This window comes from Stylophora pistillata, chromosome 8 (genome assembly GCF_964205215.1).
Source record: "Stylophora pistillata chromosome 8, jaStyPist1.2, whole genome shotgun sequence".
Taxonomy (NCBI): Eukaryota; Metazoa; Cnidaria; class Anthozoa; order Scleractinia; family Pocilloporidae; genus Stylophora; species Stylophora pistillata.
In genome coordinates, this window is record NC_142526.1 from 21,466,456 (window position 1) to 21,473,773 (window position 7,318).

The window sequence follows — 7,318 nt, forward strand, 5'->3', positions numbered from 1 at the left end:
TGAATTCTTGTGCCAGATGATGCTTTGTGACGGTTTGTTATTTCGCTCACCTCGTTTTACATTGACCGTACTACCTAGGCTTGGGAAAGACATTTTGGAGAGGAAATTGTTGTGGCCAAACAAAAAAACGTTAAAACAAATCAAGTGGATCGGCTTGCCAGTCAGGCATGTGGGTTGTTGGTCAACTATAAAATCGAGTTGCGGCAACCATAAATAGAACAGAACAAAATAGAAGGAATACAGAGCAGAATAGAGAAGAGAATTATAACAACAATAAAGAGTGAACTCCGAGCCAATAAAGGGCAATTGAGAACAAGAATAAGTAGTTGTCTTTCATTTTCTTTCGGGCGAAGAGGACATATTTGCTAAATGTGGGTGAAAAAACGCCATTTCGTAAAATAGTAATTCTGTCAAAATTACTAATTTGCGAAACGAGTTCTATTATGGTCAATAAAATGAGAGGTGACCAGGCTCTTAGAAATATTGATCATTTTATTATTGGACACATTTTTTTTTTCGGACGAAGAGGGCATATTTGCTAAATAAAGGTGAAAGAATGCCATTTCGCAAAATAGTGATTCTGTCAAAATTACTACTTTGCGAAACGAGTTCTATTATGGTCAATAAAATGAGCTAACCAGGCTCTTAGAAATATTGATCATTTTATGAGTGGACACATTTTTTTTCGGACGAAGAAGACACATTTGCTAAATAAAGGCGAAAAAACGCCATTTCGCAAAATTTCGTTTCGTTTCGCAAAATAGTATAAGCCCATTATGAGGTAAGTATCGAGTGCGCTCCGTGGATCACAAAATGTAGAAAATGCATCTTCTCAACGTAAACAAAAATTACGAGACGCCCATATTGAAGTTTGCGTCGTTTCCTTTATGTTGAGCCAAGCAGGAGCACTTTTAGTAAAGAAATCTTTGAGAAAAAGTAAGAATTATAAGTACGAACCTATGAGAGAATTATTAGCTAGTACGAACATAGTTCTCAAAGCCATTAATCAATCGATCGATGATACAGCGCGCGATAGTTGCTGTTCTTATCAGAGTAGGAAAACAGTAGCTTTGACTCTTTGCAGAGCGTTTTACTTCGTGGTTCCTGCTTCTACATTCAAGAGTTACCTAAAGCCAGCTGAAAGATGCTACAAATTAACATGCGAGAGGGTCAATGTGGCGAAAAATAGTTAATTTGAAATTTTTTTCACCCAGTAAAAAGGTTCAGCTATTCCTAAACTGGAAAAATATATATATTTTCTAAAACTGGCCTCTTGACTGGATTGAGGTGCACTGCATTCTGAAGTATTAAGGATAAGCCTTCCATCTCTTATTTTTGTAAACATTATTCGCCATAATTCCCAGACTAAAAATGTCACTAGCGACACTTAGTCCATGTTGTCCCCCTCTCAACGAGTTCTCCTTCTTCGACGTGCTTCTGATTAAGGACCTCTGCCTCTGTATTTATTCGCCTACGGCGATCTGCGATCCTAGTTTACCTCTTTACTTTCTATCTTTTCGTCTTTGCTTTTGCTTCTTTATTCACTCTTTGTGAATTAGCCTCTCCTGTTCGTCGCTTTCGTCTTCTTAAAGAAATCGACAACGCACAAGTAACTCGAAGTCGAACGCAACGCAAAGTCGCTAAACACTCGGAAAGTGACTCCTCTTTATTCAGGTATTTCATACGTCAACTTAATTGGAGAAAAATGCTGCTTTTGTGCTCTTTATAAAGAGCATGTTATAACTTTAGAGATCGCTAAATTGCTGTGGAAACTTGACTGCGAAAGAGAATCACTATTTAGATCTGGGTAGTGACCTGGAAATAATGGTAAATCTTATTACCTACCGCCGGCTTGAATACACATATCCCTTGTCGTAGCTTTCATATAATGAATCTCTGGTTTGAAACACACGCGTTTGAAACTCATGCCGGAATAGTTGGTTCTTCCGCTTCAAGAATGTGAATGGCTGGACGCGAAAACGGTGCTCACTAACTATGGCAGAAATCTACGTTACAAATTGCCAAATATGCGCGAAACACATGACAACAAGAAGGGCGTTAGAAAAGCATTACGACCAAAAGCATCCTTGTTGTGATACTCCACAGAGTATCGTCTTTCCTAACTTGGGAAGTAAGCAGGCTCCAGTAGAGAAGCCACAACTTTTAACTGGAGTGGGCATACTTGAAATGGCTGGCAGAAATCATGGAGTGTTTAAACTCTGCACATAACCCTAGAGTTCCTGGTAAGTACTAAAAAAACAAACTTGGATCAAACTCTTCAGACTATTCGTACTGTTACCATTTATCTTTCTCCAAAGGGTTTTTTTCTGCACAGTTCCACCTGTTATAAGAGCTTAATTATTTCGTTGGGTCTTTGATCAATCAGACAGCCGCTTTTTATAAGTGTAGCAAAGCAAGCAATGTTACAAGTTCGGCTTTGCTCGAACGAAGTGCATCAGTTTCAAGGCCGGGCTGTATCGACAACGGCTCACATGCTCGCGCCCAGTATTGAAAATTAGAACAAAAAATGGCCAGTTGTCTTGATCCTCTATTCCGCATATTTTTACAAACTATAAGTGAACTAGAACCCCGAAACCAGTTATTTGCAATGGTTGTAAGAGTAAGACTTGTGGCCCTCACTATGCCTTTCCATGCCATGTACTTTTTGTTACCAGGCAACGAACAACACTGGCGTATGTTTTGAGACCAAAAGAAGATCAAATAGCGTAATTCAAATGGCGACTGAGGTTATATACGCCCAGGAGTATATAACCTCAGGGTTACAAGTCGTCCTCAGAGGCCATCTTGAAGCACTTCAGTGAGACGAGCGTTACTTTTAGTGTTTCTTAAAAATATTTTTATCATAATATCGTTAAATTTTAATGTATTTTGTACGGTTCTGTGGACTTGACTAATACTTTAAAATTCTTTCGCAGCAAAATGATGCCACTTCACCTTTACAAATGTAAGACTTGACTTTTTTTGGTCATTTACCCAGCAAAGTAGGAAGTGCTACACTTAGTGGAGATAAAGAGTGCAAACACCAGAAGCCACCCATATGAAAGGACAAAACTCTTCGTATGTCCTTTAAAACTTACAACCTTTGTGACGTGGAGCGAGCTCTGTCTGACCAAGTTAAGGTAAAGTTGTGCGTGACAAAATCCTTCAATGGCTCCACAGAAATAACAAACGGTGTTGTTAATCTGTCGGGGCGTGCTGCCCTAGAAGCTGCAAAGAAAATGCAAAATTCCAAGAAAGCCTCTCTGCAGTCACAACTAGTCATAGATGTTGGAGAAGAAACGGAACTACTAGATAATGTGAATTCATATGGTATCCAATTTTTGAGAATTCAACAAATAGAATTATATGGGAAAAGCCCAATCTATAAAATATATGACAATGTAACTAAGAGACAAATATATATGACTGTTTTGACAACATATCTTTTCTTTTCTTGCTTGCCTGCATGTTAATCTTTCTCAAAGCACTAAGAAATGTCACTCCAAGGTTTCCATCACAATAATACACCACCTAGATAGAAACAATATAGGCACTGAATAACATCAAAACCATTATTATAGACATTCATAGTTACTTGTATTGTACTACATACAGTGGATAAACACATACATGTAGATGCCATCAAATGAGACATTCAGTTTTTATTATGGCTTCTTGTTAAGACTGAAATATTTAAGACAACCGCTCACAGTAATGATTCAAATACATGTAGTATGAAAAATACTTTTGGCCTCATTGTAGAATAGGTAACAACAATATTCCTTTGCTTGCTTTAAGTAGTTGAATAAAGACTGAATTGATCATGTTAAGTTCATTATAATTTCCACTTTTGTGTGCAAATGAGAACCACATGAAAAAAATTACCATACAGTCATCACTAGATAGATAAGCCAAGCTCCTTTCCTGTTTCAGGCAAGCCAAGCAGTGATCTCAACATTTATTCACTAAAAAAATATGAAAACAAAGAACCAAAATTTTTCATGTGATCTTACCCTGTTAGTGCCTGGCAGTCGCCTGTAAAAATTAGACTTCCACAGAGTCTCAGCTTAAAATAGGTGAACCTTTTGTCTGCTCTAGAGAACTAAAGTTCCAAAATTATTGTCCTCTGGTTACAAATTAGGATATTATCAATCAAAATATAGACTTGTTTATGTGTAATTACATTACCATTTTAGTACCCAAGAAACACCTGAGGATAAAATTCCCACAGAGTCACAGCTTGAAAAGCCGAGTTCCTCTGCTGTTTCAGGCAGGCCAAACAGTGATATCAACAGTTTTTCATGCTCGAAAAACTAATTTCAAAAATGGTTCAAGTAAAATTAATAACATTTTAGTGCCCTAGAAACACCTGAGGATAAATTTCCCACAGAGTCACAGCTTGAAAAGCCAGGTTCCTCTGCTGTTTCAGGCAGGCCAAACAGTGATACCAACAGTCTTTTACTCAACACAAATTAAATTCAATAATGGCTCATGTGGAATTAATAACACTTTAGTGCCCAAGAAACACCTGAGGATAAATTTCCCACAGAGTCAGCTTGAAAAGCCAGGTTCCTCTGCTGTTTCAGGCAGGCCAAACAGTGATACCAACAGTCTTTTACTCGACACAAATTAAATTCAATAATGGCTCATGTGGAATTAATAACACTTAAGTGCCCAAGAAACACCTGGGGATAAATTTCCCACAGAGTCACAGCCTGAAAAGCTAGTTTCCTCTGCTGTTTCAGGCAGGCCAAATGGTGATACCAACAATCTTTTACTTACTACAAACTAATTCCTATAATTGGTTTGAAAGGGAAATTTTACCATTTTAGTGTCCAAGGAACACAGAGCTATAGTTTGAAAAGCACAGTTCCTCTGCTGTTCCAGGCATGTCAAACACTTACCAAAGTTTCCAGTTCAAATATTTTGTTCCCAAAAAGCACCTTAATTGAGATGTCATTTCTCACAGAGTCACAGCTTAAAAAAGCCAAGTTTCTCTGTTACTTCAGGAAGGCCAGGCAGCAACTGAAATTGAAAAGGACAATTATTAACACTGACAGTGAATTATTTGAATGGTGCAAAAGTAGTAGCTACATGTAGTGGCCCATTCCATAGAAAAGAAAAAAAAACTCAAAAAGAAGCCCATTTACTGATCTGAATCATTAACTGCTCTCTGTCAACTGTTCAAGAGTTTACTTGCTCAAGTTATCTTTTGGATCAGACAATTTCTTGATTAAGGTTTTGACTTCATATAGTATCCACATGTATCCATCCAAAGAGGAAGGCTGTTAAGAATACAAAGGGGAATGGTATCTCAAATGCTAAAATTTGTAAAGGAGCAAAGTGGATATTCCAAGGGGTAGGTGGCTCACACCAAAAACCTTCTGAAGGGGATATGGGGATGTCTGTTTTCTAGAAACATTGACACTGCTTAGCCTCAAGTTTTGTTTGTTTAGTTTTAGTTTTTGGTTTTTTTTGAAAAACATTTTCAAATTACCCTTAATGTATGACATAACAAACAGAGTTCAACACTGAGTCCATGCCCAGCTAGCACAAAATTTTCTTCATTGACTTTTTCAAGAAGCATGTATAGTCAAATGTAATGCAGTAAATGGTTTGAACCCGGGGGTAACATGTGAAGGTGTAGTCTGATCGTCCGGGTGAGTGTAGTCCTGAGAAGGACTGTTGTCGGTGGCATTGACTGACGTTTCGACAACCTGTGCGGAAGTCATCATCAGAGTCAAGTGAGTGATTGTTGTCAGTAGAATGTTCTTATTCCAGTTCGTGTGAAATGATCGGTTGGTTTTGCCGTGATGTTATTGGCTGTAAGACTCAAGTGACGTAAGTCGTTCGTGATTGGTCTGTTTCGGTCTGTCGGTAAAGCTAGGTTGTTCTTTTTCGGTCGTTTGTGATGTTTATGTCGTGAATGAGTCGTTTGTATGGGGCGGGTAGTTGTTGACATCTGTTTAGGGGAGTCTGTTCTAAGTTAGTAAACCAGCTTTCCAGAGTCAGTCGTTGAAAATAGTCAGTGCTGTAGGTTAGGCATTGCGCAGAGTCCCAGTCAATGTTGTGGTTGGTAAGTCGATGGTGTTCAGCAATGTGATTGCTGACATCACCTTTCCTCGTCGCCCGTCTGTGTTCAGTCAGTCTTGTTGTGAGGTTTCTGCCAGTCTCACCGATGTAGGAGGCTTGGCAGTCGGATTGGCAATTGTGATGCAGAACATCGAGGAACGCGCCCTTTCGACTTGCCGACAAACGATACCGCTTTGGTTACGTTACGTTGACGACACATTCACCGCCGTTCGACACGACGAAATTGACGCATTCCACAACCACCTTAACGAACAAAACACTGACATACAGTTTACCAGAGAAGTCGAAGAAAATGGCAAACTTCCTTTTCTAGACTGCCTGGTAAGCCACAACGACAACTCATTACGAACTACAGTTTACAGGAAACCGACACACACCGACACACAGATTACTAGACGAGTCATCCTACAACCCTACATCACACAAAGCCACAACTATCAGAACTCTAACACGACGCGCACAACTAGTATGTGACTCGACAGACAGCTTATCCGACGAGAACAAATACCTTCACCGTGTTTTTACGAAGAACAACTACAACAACGACTTCATCCGACGAAACACTCACCGACCCACTACCACTACCGAAACAAACGACACCGCAACCCCTACGACTACAGCAACCATACCGTACATAAAAGGTATGTCTGAAAACATCTCGCGCATCTTACTACCCTTCAATATCCGCGTCGCCCACAAACCCATCACCACACTACGTCAGTTACTAACCAACGTTAAAGACAAAGACGAACCGAGGAACAGACAGGGAACGATTTATAAGATCAATTGTTCCGACTGCCAAGCCTCCTACATCGGTGAGACTGGTAGAAACCTCACAACAAGACTGACTGAACACAGACGGGCGACGAGGAAAGGTGATGTCAGCAATCACATTGCTGAACACCATCGACTTACCAACCACAACATTGACTGGGACTCTGCGCAATGCCTAACCTACAGCACTGACTATTTTCAACGACTGACTCTGGAAAGCTGGTTTACTAACTTAGAACAGACTCCCCTAAACAGATGTCAACAACTACCCGCCCCATACAAACGACTCATTCACGACATAAACATCACAAACGACCGAAAAAGAACAACCTAGCTTTACCGACAGACCGAAACAGACCAATCACGAACGACTTACGTCACTTGAGTCTTACAGCCAATAACATCACGGCAAAACCAACCGATCATTTCACACGAACTGGAATAAGAACAT

The 7,318-nt window shown here is 39.6% G+C and overlaps 1 pseudogene across 1 annotated transcript in view; it reads left to right on the plus strand.

Annotated features, from left to right (window-relative positions):
• The first annotated feature begins 2,809 nt into the window (after positions 1-2,809).
• Positions 2,810-7,318, plus strand: part of LOC111332223 (uncharacterized) — a 16,199-nt pseudogene continuing 11,690 nt past the window's right edge. Inside the window, exon 1 of the transcript XR_015991107.1 lies at positions 2,810-3,140. The product of XR_015991107.1 is annotated as an uncharacterized LOC111332223 (transcript). The remainder of the gene's footprint in view (positions 3,141-7,318) is intronic.